The sequence below is a fragment of the Cydia splendana genome, chromosome 10, assembly GCF_910591565.1.
Source record: "Cydia splendana chromosome 10, ilCydSple1.2, whole genome shotgun sequence".
Taxonomy (NCBI): Eukaryota; Metazoa; Arthropoda; class Insecta; order Lepidoptera; family Tortricidae; genus Cydia; species Cydia splendana.
In genome coordinates, this window is record NC_085969.1 from 4,393,743 (window position 1) to 4,421,287 (window position 27,545).

Here is a 27,545-nt window from a genome sequence, read left to right on the forward strand (position 1 = left end):
ATTTCACCCATTAACCATTCGCAGTTGGACCAAAACCAGCCACCAAACACCTTCATAAAAGAAAATTCCGCCTTGTCACCGCCATTGCCATTAGAAAAAAGTATTAACGAAGAAGAAATACCTAACAATGAAGAGCTAATACAGGACTCACTGCCTAATACATCCCTCAATAGGCCTGTTGCAAGTAACAAAGAATCATGGAAATAATGATTTCAACGAAACATATATGTTAATATGATTCTAAAAAATGGCCCAATCTCAGTATAAACTGAAGGATTATTAATATATTCAATAAAATAAAAGTGCAAAATTCTCCAATCGGCCATTTTTACTGAAACACCAATCAGAAACGTTCCAAACAGTGACGTCATCAATCCATAACATATTTCTTAGAGCAACATAGACAACCTCATTGACCGAAATCTATACGTGGGCACCAAAGAGTTCGAAAGGTGCAAAAAAAATGTTATTTCGCCACTAAACATTTATTACGTCCAAAAAATATTATTACACGATATAAAGTAGATATCTATTTGTTATTATTTAAATAAAATGCTAAATAATACGATATTTCAACAACAAACTTTTTTAATTATTTGGCTGAATGGAACTATCATTGCCATGTTGGCTGTCGTAACTAGAAAAAATGAAAAATTAAAAAGTAAAACCGGCGTTCGGTGATTTCCACTCAAAATTTACACGGATCGAAATAATTCATCTTAAACTGCAACCGTGTGAGAGTTTTTGTGTAAAATGAGTTATTGTGATAAATTTTTGTAATGTATTTATCATCCCTAATCGTAATATATGGTGCTGAATTAACAATATCATTCGGATTCAAGGGAAATTCGTAACTGTAAGTATGTAAACAATATCTACCACCCTACCACCAACTAAATGATGACGTCACAAATGGCATGCGAGGCGTTTTCGCGCGAAGTTTAAACTAGCTATAATAAAATGCAATTATCTATGTTAAATCTTATGAGTATAACTGAAATATAGTGTTTTTCGGAACTAATACAAGTGTACCGACGATATTAAAAGGGTTTTCAAAATTTGTCATCAGGCCTATTCTCAAATTTTGGACTCTTACCCGAGTATACCTGATGAAAAGGACTTGTCACAGGACTCTACATCGCCGTCGGGCAAATTATTATCGAGAAGCATGGATGGCCTGCCACTTGGGACCAACACACACTTGCCATTAAATGAACTTCATGAAAAAATATCCGGACTAGAGCTGACATTAGTTAGTGCTCAAAATGAGCTAAAAAATTAAATAATTGAAAATATTGAGCTCCAAAAGAAAAACAACAAACTAGCTATGGAAGCGGAGGTACTCCAGTCACTGTGTCATTTACCACCTCTAGACTCTAAAAACAGTGGCAGTGCAAGGAAGAAACTCAGACTCTCCTTAGCACCATCGTCACCAAAAATATCAACACCGTTTCCGCCAAGTGCTGTCTATACAGATAAAGAATCCCTTACGAACAAAATTCTCTTCAATATCCAATTAAAAATTATAGAATTGGAAAAACTAGTTAAGAATGTCGAAAAGGAAATTTCAGGCCTCACAAAAAAAATAGATACTCTGTCAGACAAACTTCACATTTCGAATACTAGTATGACACCATCTTTACATTCTCTACCAGAATCCAATAAAAGCCGTACGACAACAGTTCCTAGGGAAACACAGCACACCTCGACTCTCACAAAAACAAGGGAAATAGAGCCATCACTACTTCAATCGAAAGTGTGTCTTATTAGTAACTACACGAATCATCTGATGCAGCTAGTAAAACAAGCATTCCCAAAAGGAAATACATGTCTCTATCTTAAACCTGGAGCAGACACAAGAGAACTATTTTGTGGGCTCCGTGAGAAGCTCATAGGTTTCACTTTAAATGATTTTTGTATCATATACATTGGCAGTAATGACTTCAAAAAGACCATAAATTATTATGACTTAGTAAATTACATTCGAGAACAACTAAGCTACCTACAGCATACAAACATAATAATATGTTCGCCAACGTTTAGGATTGATTATTTCTCGTGTTTATTTAATAATCGTATAACAACATTTAACAATATGCTATATATTGATAACTTGAAACAGGAATACTGCTACCTTTTGGATTCAAATCTAAACCTGTCTTATGACTATGACATGTTTTCTCATCATGGAAATGTAAAAAGGCAGGGATATGTTACGATATTTCATGACCTGATGAAACTCCTCACGTCGATCAACGATTTTGAAACTCAATGTGAAACTGAACGTGAAACGGAGCGTGAAAAGGTGTGCGAAACTGACTACCAAATGAAACAGGAAACTGAACGTGAAACGGAGCGTGAAAATGTGTGTGAAAATTACTACGAAACGCAACAGGAAACTGAACCTGAATTTGAAAGTGAACCAGAATGTGAACTTGAAACCGAGTGTGAAATTGAAAGTGAAACTGAGCGTGAAACTGGTTCCGAATCGGAAAGTGACAAAGAATGCGAAACGGAGCGTGAAACTGACTATGAAACAGAGCCGGAAACGGAACGTGACACTGAGGGCGGAACTGAACGTGAAACAGAACGAGAAACCGAAGAGTTTTTTCTAACACGTTCGGAATCCTGCACCAAAACATAGCAGGAGCCTTAAACAAAACGGATATCTTAGAATTAGCGCTCTCTAATCTAAAAGATAAATATGTAAATATCGATATATTGTGTCTATCAGAAACATTCATTCCCAAGGGCCTTGAAACCAATCTACAAATACCAAACTTTAAACTCGCCGGTCATTTCTCACGTGTTAACAAAAGGAGGGGTGGCGTTTGTATTTTGGTTCGCCCCTGGATTGATTATAAAGAGCTAGATCTTAGCAAAAACGCTTTCGAAAACGATTTTGAATGCTGTGGAATTGAAATCGCTTCAATAAACAGTATCATTATATGTCTATATAGAGTTCCACAGTCCGACGACAGAAACTTTCTGGGCTTACTAGACAATTTTCTAGACTCTATCTTGAGTATACATAAAAATAAAAAAATTATATTATGTGGGGACCTAAATATAAATACCCTAAATCATACAACAACATCGAAAGATTACAGCCAGCTTTTAACAAATTATAATCTAGTAAATCACGTAAAAACACCCACTCGCTTAACCAGTACTTCGCAAACTTGTATAGATCACATATTATCAAATTTATCGCGAGTTAAAATACAGACATTCGAGCTAGGATTGTCAGACCATAATGCCCAGACTATACATATAACTGTTAAGAAAATATGTAAACATAGGAAATTACATATATTTAAAAGAGACTATAGCGAAGAAAACTTATCTAAATTTGTCCATTGTATGGAAAATGTATGTTACGAAGATGTTTATAATAGGCCAGACACAAACAGTGCGTTTGATGAATTTCATAGTCTTTTGATTTTGTTTCACTCAATATGCTTTCCTGTTGTTAAAGCAGTAGTAACTACTAAACCTATGCAGGCAAAATGGATTACAAAAAGCCTTAAAACATGCTCCAAACGGAAGCGCTTGCTATATCTCAGATCCCGTATGAATCCGAGTGACGAAAATAAGCTAGCCTATAGATCGTATACTAAAACATTGCGCAGATGCGTTAAATCAGCGCAGAAAGCGAGCAACCATAATTACATATACAAAGCGAAAAATACCTGTCGAGCTACATGGAATTTAATAAATAAAAAGGTTGGGAACATTAAACAATCTAACCATATTAAACATATTTTAAACAACGGAAAGGTTATATCTAATCCAAATGATATTGCGAATATATTCAACGAATATTATATACAGGTATCAAATAATTTTCATACAAACTATAAAGCATCAATGGGGGAATTAAATCGCTATCCGGCCTCGATGTTTTGTTATCCCACGACCCCATTAGAAATATATAAAATAATAATGAAGCTCAAAAATACGAACTCATCAGGCTATGATGAAATAAATTCTAAAATTCTGAAGCTTTGCTCGCATTCAATATCTGAACCTCTGGCGTATATTGTAAACCTTTCGATAGAAGAAGGTATTTTCCCAAATAGTCTCAAAAATCAACCATCAAACCTTTATACAAAAAAGGTAAGAAAAGTGATGTTGCCAACTACAGGCCAATCGCACTGGTTCCTGTTCTTTCTAAAATTTTTGAAAAGGTGATGGCGGAGAGACTTACCGATTTCGCGAATAAACACTCTCTCTTACATCAAAACCAACATGGTTTTAGAAAGAACAAGTCAACGTCGACAGCTGCATTTTCACTGATAAAAAATGTTTTCGATAGTGTGGATAGAGGGCAACCTGTAAGCGTTCTATTCCTGGATATGTCCAGGGCCTTCGATCTAGTATCACACAAAAAGCTCTTAGATAAATTGAATCTTTACGGTGTGAGAGGTAATGTAAATCACTGGCTGGAATCATATCTGAATCACAGAACGCAATGTACTGAAATTGTGAAACAGGAAGGGAACACCTTAGTTAACTATAAGTCTAGCTATATATGTAATAATTTTGGCGTCCCGCAGGGGGGGGTTCTCTCTCCGTTATTGTTCTGTTTTTATATTAATGATCTCCCTAAAGTAACGTCTCATCCGGCTGTATTATTTGCAGACGATACGTCTATTGTCATACCATGCACAGATGAAAATAACTACGAGCAAGAAATTAATCAAACATTACATATGACGATACAGTGGTTAGAAAGTAATAACTTATCAATAAATATAACTAAAACTAAACACATACAATTTCTTTCTCGTAGAGGGAAGGCTAAAATACTAGACATTAATTTTAAGGGGGACCCTGTTGATCAAGAAAAAAGTGTCAAATTCTTGGGAATCCATTTAGATGAATTAGGCGATTTTAAAACTCATGTGGAACAGGTTTGTAAGAAATTAAATAAATTCATTTTCCCACTACGAAGACTACGTGAAACTGTATCGCGAGAGGCGGCACTTGTAGCATACCATGGGTACATCATGTCTATTCTTCGTTATGGTTTGATCATATGGGGAAACTCCACTGATATGACAAAAGCATTTGTCAAACAGAAGAAATGTGTAAGAGCAATATTTTCACTAAAGCCTCTTGACTCGTGTAAACCGGTCTTTAAGCGCTACAAGCTTTTGTCTCTACCCTCTCTATATATTTATGAGATTGCCGTATTTGTCCATACAAACAAGCAATACTTTAATGAAAATGTTGATGTTATAACATACAACAATCGGATGTCAAGGCAAAAAAACCTATTGAATGTACCTAAAGCACGCCTGAAACAAACAACTCGCACGCCTTATTTTATGTGTGTTAAAATATTTAATAAAATTCCTAGCGATGTCAAAAATCTTCCTTTAACGCAATTCAAGAAAAAATTGCATATGTGGCTATGTGAATTATGTATTTACTCTATAAGCGAGTTTTTAAATGCTAAGTTTAGTAATAGGAGCTAGTTGTAGTTTAATGTAAGCATTTACATTTATTTTAGTAATAAGGCATCTTTATTTTGTGTGACTTCCAGCCACGAAATCTAGATTTTATATTTGCATGCTTAATTAAGTAGAGTATGATGGACTATATAACTAATATTGTAACAACTTATTGTAACCCATATTCCGCAAATAAACAATCATTCATTCATTCATTTTCTGCGTGCGTTTGCTCTCAAAAGAATCTTTTTCTAAGTACATAGAAATATTCTGCTGATGAAGACAATAAAATTTAACTGAACCAAACCTTTTTAAACTACACAGTGAAGCCGGTACTTTTTTTGGAAAGAGTTATTAGTAGTGCGTGTTAGTGTGTAGGTAAACTGCATACAAATAAGTGAGAGGAAACATTACCTACTTAAGAATTAATAATTTACAAATCAATAACACACAGCACGTACATACTTACGTATTACGTTATGTAAAAAGCAACGTGTAGATTTCTGTTGTATCATTTTAGGAAATTTAGGGCATTCATTTTATGCGTAGATATGGATATATTATTATATACAATCATATATGACATTCTTAACATGTTATTGTGGTTATTAATAATGCACATTTTTCATTTAATTTGACATAAGACATCAGTTTGATACTAAAAAGAACCGAACAAAATTCGTACCACGTCAAAATCATATAAACTATGTAAAGAAATGTTAACGATTGTAATAAAAAAATATATTGTTTAAAAACATACAAGTTAGGTACTTACCACTCCAAAGTTAAGAAGCACTAACAGACTTTATAATAGAGTTACTTGTTTTAAACTGAATATCATCTCAAGATCTTGTGTTGGTTACACAGTTGATATTACTATTACTGTAGCTTCACTAGCTTTTATCTTTTAACCAGTATACTTGTGATTGAACAGTTCGTGGGTTATATAACTAGACACTGATAACCCCACACTCCACAGTCCAACTCATTGTTTCGTTTTGCGGTCCTATGACAAAATTTAAGAATACCACTATATTTTATTAAATAAATGATTTATAATAATAATGAGCTCTGCAGGAATCAACATACATATGTAATTCAATGAAAAGGAGAACAGACGTACCTATGTCTCCTATGGACTCATGGATCAAAAGTTAGAAGGACGGGGGACGTATTCTTTTTCTTTCGGAGCGTTTATTTCCGAAAATTTGTCAATAAAGGTTATTAGGTACCATTTTTTCATTCTAAAAGCCTTTTCCAGCGACACCCGATACCATAGGGTTGAAGCAGCGAAAACAAAATGGCATCCAGACCTCACTTAGGTACGTAGAAGCTGCCCTAAAAAAATTTTTTTTTTGTTTTATTTTACCACTTTGTCGCTATGATTTATTCATATATATATGTAAGTATATGCCATACTGCGGACGGTCAGACAGACAGACATGGCGAAACTATAAGGGTACCCGGTTGACTACGGAACCCTAAAAAACGATGTAAACTGCAGACGATCGTCCATAAGAGTCGTTTCGAGCACAAAATCGATCAATAACTCAATTGTGATAGACGCATATCGCTAGGCATATTCCCCGAAGCGAATGCTCTGCTAGCGCCGACAACAATTCCGATATGAACAATAGATGCCGCTACCGCGAATCGATGCGATAGATACGATACCATTCTATTGTAACCAGAATCGACGGTTTGTTGGGAATCGTCAATGGGTTAATCTAGTTGTGAAGCGTTTTCCCACGGACAGACTTGGAAGCTGATTTTGATTAAACAATTCGTTAAGGTTTTCATCCTGTTTTGATACGACCGAGTTTTGTCATCAATGTTGTTTGCAATAATTTTATTTTATTTAGCATCTCACGCGCAATAATATCCCCTATTAGGGATGATGACACATGTTGAATTTTATAACAAAATCTAGTAAAATAGATAGCAAATGAGCAATTTATCACATATTGCGGATATTAAAAAAATATATGGAAATAGGTAATACAAGCATACAGCACCTGAAAGTTTCAAAATTTAAGTTTTTTTTTAGCTTCCAATAACGAAATAAGTAAGGATACCATTCGATTCCTCACATTTTATCCAAAAAAAAATTGTACAGCAACTATATACATAAACGCAATATTTCACCGACAAAAACGCAATTTTCTTGTTTTGTTCATAGTATTCATACTTCAAGATGGACTCTCAGTGACCTTGACGTCACGGTCACATATCGTTTTGTTAGGGGCGTTTCGCGAGTGAAGTACGACTGTCGGACTTTGACTATCATTTCTGACTTTTGTATTGCTTTAATGCATTGGGTCCAATATAGACATTTGATCCTAAAAACAAACCTGATTGATTGATACCATAAATGAAAATTTGTCATCTAGCCTATTGCAAGTGAAATGCGTATGACACGACTCTGATAGCTCGCGCTGATTGGTGTGCGAGTGGCATTAGGTATAGTCGGAGTCAGGTAAGAAGTACATTTAGACAGTTATGTTATGAATTGATCCTTATAGACATAGACATCGTTTATTGGTAATAAGGTATTTCAGGTCACAATTATCAAACTGTAGTGTGTAGAAATACACATCTTACATCTATTATTTACATCAATTCGATATTAAACTATTCTTTATAATCAATAAATTCTTTATACTATAAAATCACACTAAGGCTATCAGTTAAACGATAGGTCTTAGCTTGGTAAATATAAGGGTCAATTTCATAACTATCAAAATTTACTTCTCAACATACACCGATTATAGGTCTTGGTTATTCTCACCCGCCGCCCGTGGCGGGCAGGGGCCCGTCACCGGCGGCATCTGTAGGGTGTGTTCGTAAATATTCGGTACCCGTCGATAATTAGATATCAATAACATTTTTTTTTTGTGAAAAATACTTTAGCGGCGCTGAGCACTTTTTGAGGTGGGGAAAAAATGATAAACTCGAGACAGCGTAACGCGTAACGCGTAACCCTCTCTTTCTACCGCGCGGCAAAAATGTATGCCGGAGCCTGCTGTTTCGTTTTTATTCACCAAAGAACTTTAGTCATAACGTATCATAATCAGGTCAATTATTTAAAACTGGACTTTTATATTAAGCAATAAAGCGCAATGTTCTAATCTTGTACGGGCTGAAATACGAGGATCTCATAGTTACATTCTAACTTTATAGCACTCAAATATAATTCAATAAAGCTACATCTTGATGAAATCGCTAATAAAAGTGAACTCTAGTACTGATGAATAAAACTCAAAATAACATGACCAAATATATTTAGGTGCGAGGTCTGCAAGGTAACTTTACAATTTCTATTCGAATTTTAAACAACTAACGCTACAAATATGAATTTCGAATTTTAAACAAGCTCACTGACCAGCAATTTCGAAACTAAAGTTTTTCAATAGAAAGGAGGATGGGTCAATTATACATATAGTGCTGCAGACATTTTGGACTAGTCATTGAGTTTTCACTTCTGTCAGCACTCCCGGAGTGCAACCCGTTGTTTTTTTATCAGAACCGGCGTCACGGTCGTAAGTATAAGAAGTATTAAGTTATAAGAACCGACACAAGACAGCGCCACTGTATTGTGTCGGAGGTCGGAGGTCAAGTCTCATTTTGAGTCGCTGAGCCAACGGAGTAAGTAAGTAAATTATCAGAACCGGCGTCACGGTCGTAAGCGTAAAGTATTAATTAAATCTTATTTCCAAGTAGCTATGTATGACAATGTTGGAAGTTTTTCTCACCTTATGTGTGTCACTGTTACGTTACTGTTACTATTATTAGACATCAGACTGTATTAAACATAGATGTGTTTAGTGAGGCGACGGTATGATTCGTTTAACGGTCCACTGATTTTAACGAATGGGTAATCTGTACCTACTTTATGCTATAAAACTTTTCACGGCTGTAATTTCAGTACAATTAATAACCATAAAACGCAAAACTGTATTAAGAAGACAGCTGTCATCGTGCCCAAATTACTGTAACTAAAGAATGAGCCCGTTTGCCATTTCTTTTTTATTGTAATGTATTTATTTAGTAAATGCATTTAAAATGCATATTGTTGATAATTGGACAAAGGTCTGTGTTTGCATATATACGCCAGAGGAGAATATTTTAAAGAGATAAGTAAATAATACTTTCATTTAGTTTCAGTTAAATGATTGTATGTAGTTTAAATTTTTAATGGTTGTTGTAAAGTTGTGTAAGAAAATTATTACTAATATTTTTTGTCTACTAGGTACGTTGTTTTTGCTCACGCTATACTTAATTTTTTTTTTATTCATCAGTCATAAGCTTTTTTCTCGTACTAAATTTCCCTTACTTCCTATGGTAATTAGTTTACATGACATGGATGTACGCGAAACTTTGGTTATAGGCAAGTTCGTAACAGCCTGTCAAACCATTTTGGCTGAAATTGGAGCGGTATAAACTTTTCGTCAATATTCGCCTAATATCAAGAAGGATTTCATATAGGAAACAAACCCGCCCGGCTCGTACCAATGAGTTTTTCGGAACCTATGTATGAAATATCAGTTGATATTTACCAGTCGCTTTTCGGTGAAGGAAAACATCGTGAGGAAACCGGGTAAATCCCAATAAGGCCTGGTTTCCCCTCTGGGTTGGAAGGTCAGTTGGCAGTCGCTTCCGTAAAAACTAGTGACTACGTCAATTTTTGGGATTACTTAGTTGTCAAGCGGACCCCAGGCTCCCATGAGCCGTGGCAAAATGCCGGGATAACGCGAGGAAGAACAGTAGGTATGAAACAAACAATATGTTATATAATATGCAATGTGGCTACGCAATTGCTTTACACAGTAGCTGACACTGCATTTCCTATTCCTTTTACCAACAAAGCTGCATCCAAACCGCACGCCTCTGGAAATTTGCACGGCACAAATCCTAAGTCACATTAGGTTATGTTGGATATGCACAATGTTCAAAGTTGGATACAACATGTTTCGAAATTTAAGTTTAGGTGCAGTTTTCGATTTTTATTTCATGTTTTGATTTTATTTTATGGACGGTATTCGGAAGAGTGCAGGTCTCTTCTGGATGAGTTTAGTTCGGCACTTGTCCCGGCAAGTGGCGTATTCGAATAAAAGCCTCATCCTGCAGTGGGTGATAAAAGGCTGATTATGATGATGATTTATGGTGATTTTATCGGTAGGAGATTTTTTTTAGGGTTCCGTAGCCTGTTGGCTTGCCACGCAAAATCAACGAAATAAACAACGTTAAATGTGGCGGCCCCATAGGAGAACTGTAAAATTTTTCATACAAGTTATTTTAACGAACTACATTGTCAATATTGTCAATCGGCTTGGTGTGACTGGGTCATAAACTGTCTCATCATAAGACTTTATTTTGCACACAATATTTTATTTTACTGAGCCACTTCGAAAACCAATCCCTTTCGTTCGAAATAATCACCTGTCAAAAGAATCGGAAGATGTTAAAACAAAAGACAAAAGCCTCCATCGACTGTACATTTGCGCACGAAAGTGAAAACGGCCTTAAAACTTGTATCAATAATTTACTTACGCACCCTCTTATTTCCACCGAAGACTACATTCAAAAGTCATCTTTAACGCTTTGTTACTAAGGTTGTTTTTGAAATAAAGGATATAAATGAGATAAGAAGATAACAGTTATACAAACAAGCTGTCAGGTACGGTTGACAAAAACAAACACTGGCGGCTGCCGGCAAAAAGACGGACGCATAGAAAGTACCGCTTTTTCTGTACCGTTTACCTTTTCTTTTGTAATTTCCACGCTTTTTTGTTCTATTTTGTTTAGTAATTTCTATTATAGAGATAGAAATTGGGTTATAATGGACCGTTTTGTCGAATTGTAACAGTTCTATGTGTTGATTATATACGGTTATTTTTGGTATGAATATTACGTCTCATAGTTTTTTATTCTTCACAGTATTCGTGAATTTTGTTAATATTTATACATGCTTTTGATATTTAAGTTTTTGACTAGGTACCAAAATGAAGTTAGTACCTATCAAATGAAAATAACTAACCTCGAAAAGAAAGTTTGAGGGTCGTAGATTTACGACAATTATATTATACTCGTATGTTTCATCGTAAAATGATGATTAATGTCGATGATGGACAAAATTAGTTATTTATACTATAAAATAGTACTTTAACCAGGCGTGGCTCACTCCGCGATTTCGTCGCTTTGCTACAGGTAGCTAAAAGTACATCCGTTCGGCCCCAATTTTGGGGTTTGCCATAAGCCGCGCGTGGCGCTGTCGCCACCTAGCGGTCATATCTGTGCTGATCGTAACAGACGCGTTTTGTTAGAGAGTGAGTCTTCTGTACCTAGTACTATTATTTATTCTGTGCTTTAACCTACTGCTAAGATTTTCATACAACGGTTATGTCGGTTATTATTTATTTATTTATGTAAAGTTTATTGCACATAATATTATAAGTACAAACGGAGGACTTAGTGCTTTAAAGCTTATTATAGCAAGGCTTAATATGTTACGAGCTGCGGAATAGTGTGTTATTTGCTTTAATGACATCTTTAATTAACTTTAAAATTTTAAAATACCAAGTTATAAATAAAATTTGCCAAAATTAAATGAAATGAAATGAAAATCTTTATTTCAGACAACTAATGGCCCATACATAAATACCTACAAAAGCATCTACAATAAAAGTTTCTAAAACAGAGAATTTATTCAATACTCAACTAGAATAACTAAACCTTGCAAAAGGGTACCAATATGCCGCCGAAACACGCGTCAAAATCTCGTAATATCTCGTAAAATGCTCGTTAGAGCAATATGTAGATTAGGTATGTAGGGAAATGTGTTACAAAGGACCATCCTTCCAATTTGACGGAGCTTTTTTTATGATTTTGTAACTTATGTTTAACGCGTTTATGGTGAACCGTCAGTGTGTTACAGACATAAAAAATACGATTTTACCCGAAAATTACCATATTTTTATGACCACGTGCATAATTTTTACTTGGCATATTTTGGTCTCGCAGGCCATTAGTGCGGGCAGGGCTGAACTTACCTGAAAAGAAAACAAAATTATATTAATGAAAGAATACACAGACAGAAACACAAAAGTTTTTTAGTGACTGTGATGATTTAGGTGTAGATTTCTTTATTTCAAGATGAAAATTACACTATACATTTGCTATATAGGTGTGCAATAAAAAGTATTGTATTGCTACATTCGTCAAAATTATGTTAATCTTCTCATCATGATCGTCAAACATTACATTATAAATTTAAAACAATAAAATTAATTGTGTCATAAGGATCGTCAAATCGATCGAAGGATCGTCCCAGCAAAAATCGGATGTAAGTCGAAATATTAGCTAAAACTATTTTCAACAGATTGTACTATTTTTGAATTGGCCTCAAGTACGTGCGAAACGCACGCGAGAATAATAATAACAAACGCATAAAATATATGAGTATGAGTATTAATAACTATAGATATAATTTAGTTATCATTCTCGCGTAATGTATTTTCGATGTACTTAGGTATCATTTTGATGTAAAACGTACGTTCCAATTGGTTTCTTATCACATTTTGTCGAATCATCACGCTCGCTCTCAGAAAAACTTTCGTAATTCAAGTTGCCCTCATGAAAACCCTTTTCCAAATACAATAACCTAATTCACACCCTTTAATATTCAGCGAACCCTTCATAAATTAGACCAACTCAATAAAGGCTCATATATACCGCGATATTAGTTCAACTACAAACTAAATTAACCCTTGTCTGTGGTACGGTTGGGTAGGCTGATAGGATTAATGGTGTACTATTTCTTCTAATATTGCCAGGTTGGCAATATTGTATTTTATTGCAATAGTAGTTCTACTCCGAAATAGATGCCTCAAGCTGCTAGATCACGCGGCCGCGGTAGGCCTCAGAAGCACTGGCTGGACGTCGTGACAGCGGACATGGAAGAGAACAATCTCACACCTGAGAATGCCTAAGACCGGGCAAAGTGGAGCAGATTGAGCAGGAAAGCGGACCCTGACGCTAGGCTGGGAAAACGCTAGGTTGAAGAAGAATAAGAAGAAGAAGTAGTTCTACTCCTTAACCTCTGTCTATGATACGGTTCAGTAGCCTAATACTAATGGTGTAACGTTTGTGGCCACCTTACCCTTTATATGGCCACCTCCTGCGTTCATCATTAGATCAGCTCAATGGTACCATAATATGGCATTGTCACCCAACTTACATTAGGGGCCCGATTCGGATTTTGAAATAGACATCTATTAGACATCTTTTAGACATCACCAAGATACGATAACGATATGTTTAAGATCTAACCTGTCAAATTTGACATTTGCGCGATTCTGGAGATACTGTTGAACGATTTCCACAGGATATGACTTAGAGATCCAATTCACATCTAATATATATCTTACTCTATCTAACGTAAAAGTGACATTGGGTGCCCGAATTGCGCTGCAAAAGAGAACTAGTTGATATCTAAACTATAACGTATCTAGAATGGATCTAGTACGTGTCATCTCTTGTGAATATCTTGAAGTTCGAATACGGCTGTATGTACTTACCTGTTGTTTTTTCAATGGATTAATGAGAAGTGGGTCTACTTTAGCTTGCAAGTTTTCACTCGAACAAACATGTTACAAACAAATAACATTGCAACTTAAATAAAAGCTTGTAAAAAAAAACACAAAAAAAAATAATTGATTGACACAGATAGGTATTACATAGCTACCAACTAAACTAAAAAGTGTTTGTCATGTTACAGTATTAATTGAAATGTTATCGCCACATCACTAGTTACAGCGTTCGTATATTTATCGTACGTACGCGTAACGTACACGTAAGTCCTAAGCACGTACGTTGATATATCGGTTGTATGATACCGTATCTTGGGATATTCGGTGTCGTAACACTTGTCTTCACGTTCGAGTGATAATGGTAATTAAAGGGCTTCTGATTAATGAATATCATTATTGGGAGATATTATCGTCAAAGTTCCTATATTAAGGGACATTGGGGTAACTTAGAAAGCAGCAAATATCTTAAAAAACCGGAAGCACCTCAAACTTTAGCAACACTTGCACCATCCCACTAACCCGGGGTTAACCGGTTAAACCTTGAGTAACAAGGACATTGTGACACTGGGTAAGTATTTAAGTAACACTTTATTGTACGGAAGAGAGGAATACAGGTACATCAGATAGAACATAAATATAGTACAAGGGCGAACTTATCCCTAAGAGGGATCTCATCCAGTTAATCTATAGGTACCTAAGGAGTAATTAAAAGTTATTAAAGGTTAACGGTTTAACCGGTTAACCCGGGGTTAGTGGGATGGTGCAAGTGGCGCTTAATAGCATAAGTTTGAACGCTTACTTAACAAAGCATGTACCATAAAAATAAACTAAAACACTATCTTGAAATATCCACATTCACTTTAAAATAAAATTGAGGTGTGTTTCTTTTTATTACTTAGACTATATCCTTTCAAACGATCAATAAAAATGTAAATAGAGATCTGTGGCGCTATTCCCCGACCACGAGAGGCAAATGCTGAGCCGAACCTGGCTGCCTAGCCAACAATCGCTTGCGCTTCGCTATCGAATCGCTTTGTGTCTCTCTATCACTCTACCATATTAGTGTGATAGAGAGACACAAATCTGGGGCCAGTAGATTTAATTAAAGCTACCATTCGGATTCAGACTTCACCAGCGTCAGATAATGCTGTAGTATTGCTGCGCGAGATTACTGCCGACTGCATTGAAAAGAAAGAAAGAAAGAAAAGTCATTATTTCCATAAAGTACACACACATACACAACTGACAGGACAAGAAGATGAAAGACAAAAAATATAAATTGCTGCCGCAGATGTCAAAATCAATGTTGACGCCCGGATTTTTGACATTTATGGCAACAATTAACGCATCATGCATTTACAATACAGTAACGCCTAAAAGAGAGCGTGCATGAACTCTGATAGAATATCTCGACAGGCTTTTATAGTGCCTCTTTAGTACAGAGATATACTACCAAACGCTTTTTTATTCATACAGACAGAAATAGAGACGGGTAGCTACCACGCGCGCGACATGCTCTCGCGGCGCCCGTTTGCTAGGGGCGGAGGAATTGCAAACAGTTTAGTTTTTGCCTGTGACGTCATTATCTCTAGAATAACAACAGCTAGCTTGGAATCGCAGTACAGTTTAGTAAAACCTATGACGTCATCGTCTCCGATATTGCTAAAGCACGCTTAGAATTACAAAACGGTTAGTTTTCACCCATGACGTCATCACCTCCGATATTGCTAAAGCACCTCTCGAAATAACAAAACCAAATTTCTGAAATTACTCTAGCGAACTTAAAAATAATGTGCCCGTTATTAAAAGAGTTCCGCGCGGCGCCAGGATCACAGTCGCTAAACACCTTTCAGGCCTACTTACAAAATGTGTGGAAAATAATCAAATTGATGATTGGCATAATCTTTTCCTTTTCTCATTCAAAACCCTTCATGCCAAGAAGGATAAGACAATTTCTTTAACACAAAAAATCAAAAACAATTGCGTTTCGAATACAACTCCACACATTTCTCGACCTTCTGGATGTAGCTCATCCACTTTCAATAGAACTAAATTAATTGAAAGCAAAATTAGCGACGGCGATCTTAAAGGTGCCGCTCGTTTCCTTTTCACAAACGACGTGCTATCGCCAGATACTCCCGATACCCTCTCGGCCTTACGATCTAAACATCCCCCGGCTCCTTCAGTACCACACTCGTTTGCCCCACCTACAGCTGACCAGGCCTGCCTCCAAATCGAAGGCAAAGACGTTATTGACGCCATATTTTCTTTCAAAACCGGTTCGGCGGCCGGCCTGGATGGGATCTCGCCCCAACATTTGAAAGATCTTATTTCTCATTCCGTGGGCGACGCAGGGGAGCAGCTTGTCTGTTCCCTTACTAAATTAATAAATTTTATGTTTTCAGGCAAAATTAACACTGATATCGTCCCGATTCTATACGGGGCAAACCTGATCGCCCTAACCAAAAAGGACGGAGGGGTGAGACCCATTGCGGTGGGGTCCACTTTACGACGTCTGGCTTCAAAAATTGCGGTTAGACACATTAGATCAAAGTTACAATCCCTTTTTGAACCAATACAGCTAGGTTTCGGCACGAAAGGTGGGTGCGAGGCAGCCGTCCATGCCCTAAGGACCTACCTTTCACTCGATGATTGCGAAATTGTTGTCAAAATTGACGTTAAAAATGCTTTTAATTCGGTTAGTAGAGACACCTTGCTGACAGAAGTTAAGGACAAAATTCCGGAACTATACAATTACCTTTTCTTTTGCTATTCAGACTCATCTAAATTAATGTACAAGTCACATGAATTATCTTCCGAGGTTGGCTGTCAGCAGGGTGACCCTCTCGGGCCAGCAATTTTTAGTTTGGCTATAAATCCAATTATCAAAAATTTAAAATCAAAATTCAATGTGTGGTACTTAGATGACGGAACCCTAGGAGGTGACGTGAATACTGTACTCTCTGATTTGTCTTTTATTAAGAGTAGTTTCGAAAATATTGGTTTAGAACTGAATTTCAGTAAATGCGAACTCTTTATTCAAAAATCTTCTTGTACTTTGACCAACTTACAACCCAAATTTGACGATCTGACTCCCAATATCAAATCAGTAGACAAGTATTCTCTTTGCCTCCTGGGTTCTCCTATATTCGAAGAATCTTTTCCCGATTATATTTCTAACTCCATAACTAAATTCAAAAGTCACACGGATCGCTTACTCGAAATTAGCCCTCATTATGCTCTTGTGATTCTTAAATTCTGCCTTTTTGTCCCTAAATTTACGTATGTGCTCCGCTGTTGTCCTTTCTGGAAACATCAAAATTTATTGTCGCCCATAGATGATTTGATCAAAATTAGTTTAGAGACGATTCTAAACATTCAGCTAAGTGAGCCTTCCTGGTCTCAAGCGTCCCTCCCCATTCGGTTTGGAGGTTTAGGAATTCGCAAAATTTCCAGTGTGGCTTCCCCAGCCTTTTTAGCGTCCACTCATAGCACGTCTGGTCTCATAGGAAATATCTTAAGGGCTTTGCCCACAAACTGTGAGATCGCGGGCTTTGAGGACGCCAAAAATGCTTTTAAAATTGCTTGCCCAGGCAAACAATTTCCAGACAACCCAAATTCACAAAGGAGTTGGGATAATGTTTACTGTGATTTAACTTACAATACTCTCCTAAACAACTGTACAGGTCCAGACCGCGCGAGGCTTTTGGCGGTCGGAGCCCGGGAAGCCGGTTACTGGCTACATGCCCATCCTTCGCCCAATACTGGTACTTTCTTGGATCCGGCCTCCCTTAGACTGGCGACTGGTTTGCGACTCGGGGTTTCGGTGTGTACGCCACACATATGCTCTTGTGGCACGGACGTGGACCGACTGGGACACCACGGATTATCTTGTCAAAAAAGTGCAGGCCGTTTTTCGAGACATGCGTCGCTTAATGACATAGTCCGTCGGTCTCTTGCCACCATCAATGTGCCTGCTCTTCTTGAGCCGACTGGCATTATCAGAGATGATGGCAAGAGGCCCGATGGAGTGTCCTTAGTTCCTTGGAGCTTGGGACGGATGTTGGTGTGGGATGCTACCTGCGTAGACACACTGGCACCGTCCCACCTCCAACGGACTACTGTAAAAGCGGGCGGAGCGGCGGAAAGCGCCGAAATTCTAAAACAACAAATATAAGAGCCTCGGTAGAGAGTACCATTTTGTACCATTTGGTGTTGAAACTCTAGGTCCATGGGGTCCCAGCGCGCATAAGTTGTTCGCAGAAATCGCGAAGCGTCTGGTTGACGTAACTGGTGACCGAAGAGCTGGCGGCTACCTCGCACAACGTATCAGCATTGCGATACAGCGAGGAAATGCCGCCAGCATCCTTGGTACAATGCCTCAAGGGCCTATTTTAGATTTAAGCTAGTTATTAATTTCGTTTAGTAGTACCACTGTATATATATTGTATGTAAATAAATGATTTTTTCCTCTAGCATACTTCAAATTACAAATACAGAAGTTGTATTTCCTACTAAATGGAAATTGCAAAAGTCAATTTGTTCCTATTAGTTGACTCTCCTTGTCCCCGGATTAAGTTTTATTTTTGTAATTCTAAGTGTGTTTTTGTTAGTTTTTTTTCTCAGTGTGGGGGCAGCAAAAGAGCCACCAGTTTATTAGCGCGAAATTGAAATGTCAAGCTTAAGTTTCTAATTTACGCCACTAGATGGCAGAACCTACAACGCATGCGTAAACTGTAGGGGGCAGCACCTGCTTTAAAGTGTCAATGTCAAGTTTAAGTTTCCGATTTAGAGGCTACAAGATGGCAGATCCTCCAACGCGCCCGATCCTTATAGCTAGACTCGCCTCGCACGCGCAGCCAATAGGAATGCAGAGTTAGAATAAAGACCACTCGCCAAGCTCGTATTTCAATCGGAAAGTATCACGCAGGCGCACGGATCGATAAGCGGCGATATAAAAACTACTGATAGTGTGGGAAACGGGTAAAGCCTCGTGCGAGATTTGTAACATAATTAAAGTCTGTCAAGCTATTTCCGTCAGTAGAAAAAAGCGTTAATCTCAAAAAATGTAGGCGGGAAGGGTATTCGTCCCATAGAAAATTTGAATTTCGCGCCTTTTCCTACTGACAAAGTTGTTTGACAGGCTATAATTATTATACTATGTAACAAGCCTTTCTCTGTGACTTCATCCGCGTCATATAATTCACCCCACCCCCTCCAATTTAGTGTTCCCGTTCTAAATTGCAATCCCCACTGCACCACTTTCGGGTATAAATTCGGGGACAAAAAGTAGCCTATGCCATTTTCCAGATTAAAGTAAAGTAGAAATCCATTTAGCCATGCACTCCACACACCCACACATTATTCGTAAGAACTATTATAATATATTATAAATATGGCGGCATCTCTTTTAACTAAATAAACACACAGAAACAAATAATCGAAGTATCGCATAATTTAAATAATCTGCCCGATTCGAACTTAGGACACTTACGTTAAATATTACGTCTACTCGATATGGACTAGATATGTCAGTGATAAAAGTGACGTTTCTTCAAACGAAAACGTATTTTAAAGTTCGATTCGGGTCGTTTGTCAAGATTACATATACGATGCATATTATGAACATAAAAAGTCAAACACGAATGTATTTTTACTCCAACCCTTAACCTTTAAAGGTTTACCTTCCATCTAAACTAAAACTCTCATCATCGTTTAGATTAGCTAGCAGGAATGGTAAAGAGATAACCTGAGGGCGTGCCTCTGAAGCGGCTTTGCGTGAAGGCCCGGTGCTCTTTGACATTTTTTAATAACAAAACTTCCGTGAGACACAGACATACTAAATATACTAAAAACGGGTCACTCGCGTATTTTAAGTCGAAAAACGCTCGACATGTTTCACTCCGTAGCGAGGAGTGTCATCAGGAGCTTGCGTTTACGGTGACTGTAGTGGTCTCTTTGACACTCTTATTTTCAACCCTTTGACCGCTAAAACGTCAACTAACGGGCTCGGATACAGTGTAATGTCAACCTTAGTGCATTACGATCAAGTTTACAATGGTGCATTGTATATAATAGACATTCCGTTCAAAGGGTTAAGGGATAGTTATATTAGTCATAAGGAATTATGTACTAACGATTGCTATTTTTAAATTCTTTAATTCGTTTATTTTTGACGTGTGTCTGTCCTTTCGGCCGAGAATTCTGTTTAAATATGCTTTCGTTGTTAAGTGACAAAGTCAGTTAAGTTAAAAAGTTAAGAGACACGGCTCGATTCGGGAAATGAATTAGAGATTCACTAGATATAAAATAGTAAAGATATGTGACGTTCCACGGCAAAAGGTACCTTATGGCGGCTGGCGATGGCGCCGCGATTCGGGAAATTAATTAGAGATTCACTAGATATGAAATAGTAAAGTTAATAACTTAAAGTAAAGATATTATCTTTACTATATATATAATATATACTGTTTTGGATCAGGTATGGAGCAAAACCGTAAACCGTTTATATAGTTCGTTTTTTTAGCATTAGAAAGAACTTGAAAGAAGGTAAGCGATCTTGACATGACTGTCTTTTAATTGAAATACGCTTTTTAAAAATCAGTAATTATTACTTATGAAAGCAGAAGAATATAAATGATCGTATTAGATTCATAATTGTTACATATTTGCCGTAACTCATTTTTAAAATGTGTTTTTCAATTAAAAGACACATCAAGATTACCTTATTTCTAATGCTAAAAGGAACTATACTTAGGAATACAAATATATCTTTAAACAATTAAATTATTAGCTTATTAAATTATTAAGAGAGTTCATAATAAATAAGAAAGTGTACTATGGCTACTTGCGTTTAGTGGCAAATATGTATATGAACTCGCAATACTCACTAATCAATGTGTAAACAAACAGGCCCAATGTGAAGGCCAGCCACACTTATCCGTATGCCACACTAACCCGTATTTTGACCTTATGTTACTAACTATATAGCACACAAATATATTTTACAAAAAAAACCGGGCAAGTGCGAGTCGGACTCGCGCACGAAGGGTTCCGTACCATAACGCAAAAAACGGCAAAAAAAAACGGCCACCCATCCAAGTACTGACCCCGCCCGACGTTGCTTAACTTCGGTCAAAAATCACGTTTGTTGTATGGGAGCCCCACTTAAATCTTTATTTTATTCTGTTTTTAGTATTTGTTGTTATATCGGCAACAGAAATACATCATCTGTGAAAATTTCAACTGTCTAGCTATCACGGTTCGTGAGATACAGCCTGGTGACAGACGGACGGACGGACGGACAGCGGAGTCTTAGTATATAATAGGGTGCCGTTTTTACCCTTTGTATACGGAACCCTAAAAACGAACTTATCCACATAAGTTGTTAATTGTTCTCTTTATCTCAACTTAAACTCCACATTTAAGAAGCAGCTAGAGCTGAAAGGTTGTTACTATAAAACCTATATGTTAACCGAGGCCTGACCAGATAACAATTCAAAGCGATTTATTACTTTGCAGTTAGTACCTACTTAATTACGGGTCCAAGATGCTCTGAAATATAAGGTGGGTAAATACAATATCAACATATCACTTTAAAATACTCTTATCTGATTGTTTACGTCAAAATAAAACCGACCCTGATGAATACGGTATAAGAATCACATTCGGAAATCCAGTTGATGTTAAATATGAGCTTGATAATGTAAGTATTAGATGTAGCCTACTTACGATTGCGGTGTCTCATCTTTTTTTGTTGCGTTATTTAAAATATAATCTTATGTAATGAGTATAAAGTTTATATTTCAATGGAATGAAAGAGTAAGATACGTTGTTTCGGAAGTGATTTATCGATATGTTCGTGTCAGTTTATAGTTTATCTCGCCCCCGCCTTCTCTAAAGCATTGCACTACTAGTAGTTCAATGTATGAGTTTATTTCTTTTTTTTAATTTGCGTATTTAGTACCGAAGTAAGTAAAAGTCATATTTTTTTAATATAATGGGTCATTTAGTTTTAAAATGGTAGTTGTTTTTCATATACAATGGGAAATAAATTTTGCGGAGTAACATTAAAGTTATTTATATTATGTATATAAGGCTAAAGTAGGCATGTTCTAAAATTACAGAATATGGTTAGGGTAATACATAGCAACCAAAACCAAGTTTTACATTTATAGATATGTACAACTATGTAAGTACATCATAGCGTAGGTAAAGTCAATCTATGAACTTGCTAACTATGTAAACAAACGGCCATATTGAAATTGTCTCTGAATGATGAATTTACTAGTGACTTTTGTTTACATAGTTAGCAAGTTCCATAGAATGACAGTTTAGATAAAAAATATCATATAAAATGTTTTTGGAAAGTAGGTAGGTAGTCAAAAACATTTTATGTCATACTTAGGTACCTACATATTGTTGATTTCCTCTAATATCCCAAGCTACTGAATACATTTTAATTTATTAACTAAATAATTTGAGACATTTAAAGACCTGCATATCTATATAAATGTACATTGTCTGTAGTTATTGGCTACATTTAGTCTAATTCTAGAATACACGTGCAACACCATTGCACTGAAAATATAATTCGGACACCAAATCCCAACAGTTTATTTATCAATAAGCTGTTAATCCGTTATAATTAGTGCTTATTAAAATAAAGAGATCATATACAAAAACCGTAATAGCATGTAAATTGCACTTGTTCACACTTTTTTATGCAACAAAACGTCACCGTCCGGTCCGAGCCGGTCCGAGCCGATGGCCGGAATGATTTAATCGATCCGGGCGTTAATGGTGCTAATGGCATTTGAATCGTAGTAACGAGTTACAGAGTTAAGCCTCGGTTGGTTAAATACTTGGGGCTCCGTCGTAAGCCTTCTAAGAAGAGATATTTCTTCGAGCCTTTACATTTTATGGAATATTAACAACTAATATCTTGGATTAATTTATTTGGAAACGGCACAGGACCGGGATCAGTGGCGAGCAGTCGTGTTGGAGGCCAACTGCCGTATTCGAACTTCAAGATATTCACAAGAGACGGCACGTACTAGATCCATTCTAGATACGTTATAGTTTAGATATCAACTAGTTCTCTTTTGCAGCGCAATTCGGGCAACCAATGTCACATTTACGTTAGATAGAGTAAGATATCTCTATTAGATGTGAATTGGATCTCTAAGTCATATCCTGTGGAAATCGTTCAAGAGTATCTCCAGAATCACGCAAATGTCAAATTTTTTAATTGACAGGTCAGATCTTAAACATATCGTTATCGTATCTTGGTGATGTCTAAAATATATCTAATAGATGTCTATTTGAAAATCCGAATCAGGCCCCAAGACACTTTGGGTCGCTGCGCGAGAGGAGTAAGTAAGTAAGTATGAACAACTAATTTATTTTTTCTGCTATTATCGCCGCTAAAACTGAATAAATGTGATGCAAAAAGAATAGCAGACGTCACAGGCAACTGTACAACTTTACTGACGGCTTCCTCTCTCAACGGATAGCTTAGACAGCAGGAAAACCCTGCCAGGTTCTTCTGTACCACGCCGTGTAGGGAGCTTATATTAATTTATTAATTGAAAGATTCGTTTTTATTTAATTTTATATTAGTTTTAAGTTTTTTATATAACATTAGTGTTCCGTACAAAATTTCATTAAAGGATTACTTAAGAAATCACTTCGGTCTTTCAATTCGGTTAAACTAATGAAAAAATATTTTCTCAAACTGCTGTCAGTATCTTCCCGATTCTGGATATAACTGTAATGCCAATTAATTTTGTTACAAAGACATTAAGTTTTCTTTTTTTTTTTTAGCCTGGTCCCACTGCTGGGCGAAGGCTTCCCCTCCTTTCCTCCACTCAACCCTATCGTTTGTAACAAAGACATTAAGTAGGTGTTAAAAACTTAAGACGGTAAAAAATGTGTACCTTTCCTTTAAACGAGCTAAACTTTTTTTAAAAAAAGGTCCGCCTTTTTAACGTCTCTGACGCCCTTTGTTTGTTAACGATAAATTATTTCTTTGTTCCATCTAATTAAACCAGAGCAAGGCTTTCTGTCTCAGCTGATAAATAGCTACGAGTACTGCCCCTTCTTACGCTTTTCGTGTTTTCGAACAAAGATTTATCTCAGTCCTAGAAACTTACTGAGATACGACCTTGTTACTTCATTAATTAAGCACCTGGGATTTAAATTGATGGATAATTTTAACTGAAGAAATTAACCTCCTCCCTCCCTTTTAGTTTTGGTAAAAACTAAACAATACTCAGTAGTATAAAAGGTTGATTTTGCATTGAAATAATTTGCTCAAACGCGACACTTTGAAGGTATATAAAGTTTCTCAGACTGAACTATTCATTAATAAGCGTATGCAGGCTGCGTGGGTTTTGAACCTATTTTTATTATTCAATTCGGCCTATTTTACTAAAATATTAAGACTATTATAATAACTAAGGTTATGCTTTTGGTCGGCATCTTAGTCTCCAAAGGGTCATAATACTAAATAATAAATTATAAGCTGAGTTTGCACCCTTACTTATACAAACCAAATACAATGTAAAGCAATTGAAATTGTTGATACTTGTATTATCAAGACCACGCGTATTTTCTCGAAAAAAACGACGTAATAAAGAAGCTTTAAAGCGCCATAAACCCACTTGACACGAATTCCGTACACTAAATTGTCAGCACAATTTAAAATTTAACGCAAGGAAAAAATGTGAAATTTCGGCACGTCCTCGTAAAAAAAGGTAATATAATAGCCAAGCCCGTTTAATTTAAGGTGTAAAACAATTCAATTATGTCCCATTAAGTGGAGTTTAACTCGTAATTGTGAATTCGTCGGCGTGTCACTTGTGAAAACTTGCCCTGCGATTCGGTAAGCATCGCCTCGGCTAAACCAGTGTAAGTTGACTTTGAGATTCGTAACAACTATACTTAGTGTATTTTTAGGTATTTAAAAAAATGGTATTTTATTGGGCAAGGCAAGAATAATCAAGTCAATTAATTTAACTTGATGTGACAGAGTAGTGATGTACCTTAACCCTCTACTAACTAATCTACTTTAATAGAACTCTACCAGAATTGATTATAAATTAAGAAAAATAGATTAATTTGGCCATGTGATCGTCTAGTGAAATTAATACATTGTGAACCTTAGTACCCATCGTCTTTTATGTGCAGACTGATTAGATTTGGATTCAAAATATTACCCCTAAAATACCCTATGTAATTGTAAATATTGCTACTGTAATTTATAAATTATAACACTATCGTATGAAAAACAAAATCATATGAAGAATAAATAATAAATTATATTTTTTAGATTTTATCTCCTACCGAGCCCTACCGTGACCAGTTACCATGAACAGTAGTATAAGCCCTTGTTGTTTGTAATTATATTTTCCTTTTATATCCATTTGCTAACCTAGCTAGCTAAAGGAAAATATTTATATGTAAATGATGCAAATATTAATACGTACAAACATACTTTATCTACTGTCACGCCTCGGATGAAGTCGGGTCTCTAAACTACATAATACCTATTTTATTTTGTTTTGTTTTTAATAGGTATTTCTAAGCACTATGTAATATTTACTTTTATCTGCGTTTCGGAACCTATTTTCAGACAAGAAGAAACGCCAAGAAACTCATCTGAATATTCTTACTATAAATGTATGGAATACTGAAGCAATCGTCTATTAAACATGATTGAATACCCTTAGTTACCCCGATATAGAAAAGCTCAAATTGTCACTAGTGAACTGCTTCGCCTGTCACTAGCTCCCTATAACAAAATTATTTAGTATGTCCTCAAATAACTTTGTTCCCCTATCTCATCCAATATAATAATGTATTACCTTTAAATCATATCTAATGTACGAGCCTCAGTAACCCATCCATATGCTACTGAAATTAGACTTTAATTTTATTCTGTATTTTAAAACAGTTAACACTCTAATGATTTTAACACTTTGTGTAACCAAAATATATGTGAGAGAATAAATAATAATAAAGAAAGAAATGATAAATAACCCTAACTCCCAAATAATGACTCTACCCTAACTCTACCCCAATGTCCCTATTCTAATGTGTAAATCTAGAGGCGAACCTCTATCTTTACAGGGAGGAGTGTGTGTGTGAGGGACCCTAATTTAAGCTGTAAACGTTCGGCCGACAAAACCGAGGTATTGCAAACCCTAGTGTCTGTGTGATTGCCTCCCTCCGCAGTGTAGGCCGTAGCCAAGGGTACTGACGAATAAGGCGCCCTATTCCAAATATAAAATGTGAATATATAAATATATATAACAAGACCACGCTTCTTCAATTACCAACAGATTTCAGTGAGTAAAGATTACTCCTAATGATCCACACGTGAGATCCTCACATCCCTCTGTCAGACCTTGAAGAGAACGTAAGAGGTATAATCGTCACCTGTGTAGGTAAAAAGGTTGACGCCAGGCCCCTCTCGCGACCTGGACCTAACACTCTACTGGATTCCCGGAAAAGCCTGTTTATCACCGCTAGGTTAGGCGTTTCCGGTTGATTGACCGTGCAATCAGACACTAATCTGGCTCTAAAACACAAAAAACACCAAAACACACGTAAGTATTTACACTGAACTAACAATTACGTAAAGTAATATACGTAAAGTCAAACATCCAATCGTCAAAATAACACCTTTGTTTTAACGTCTACGGGCGAGCCAGAGATCGTGACAATCCGACGGACAAAAATAGAATAACCAGTTCCCAGCTTGGCGTGGGGGTATTTATAACCATAAAAGACATTAACGAAACGCGTTTGACGCATTTGACGCGTTAGGCGCACTTCAATATAAGATCTTTGTTATTTATTTCCTTTAAACTCGAGTACCAATCTTGAGTAGTTTTAGCAAAGAGATGTGATTTCCATAAGACAAGCAAAGTCAAAAGAAACCCCGTGCCCCGGAAACCAAGACAAAGTTACTCTCTAACAGATGGCGCCACTCCCTTGATATTAAACAATTCTAACTCACATCAATGTAAAAAAACACGGATCAAAGCACATGACGATCCAAAATTAATAAAAATCATTTATGTCTATATGTAAATATATAAGTTTTATGGATATTTTTATACATTTTCATCTTTAGTTTCAATACTGCGTCAACAGATGGCAGCATAACCTTCGCGACTACAAAATTCACCGACAGTAATTCTCTATACACATTCCATTCTCTTTGGTTTCAGCGAATCACTTTTTCTGATTAATGGCCCACTACGAAACTTGACTCTGTTAAGTTTTTTGTTTGTTGTTTCGGATTTCTCGTGAGAATGTTTTGTTTTTATTTAAAATTAATTTACTAAATGCATACATTATAGTTACTTACATGTATTTATTTTAATTAACATTTGTACATAATAATTGAGGTTTTAAAGTTTATGAAAATATTATCGATTGATCAGCTGTGTCAATCATTATTTATGTTAACTAGATCAGCTAGTGCGTC

General features: G+C 36.3%; 1 protein-coding gene across 2 annotated transcripts in view; it reads right to left on the minus strand.

Moving 5' to 3' along the window:
* Nucleotides 1-27,545, minus strand: part of LOC134794174 (serine proteinase stubble-like) — a 219,436-nt gene that overhangs the window by 142,769 nt on the left and 49,122 nt on the right. The window lies entirely within an intron of this gene.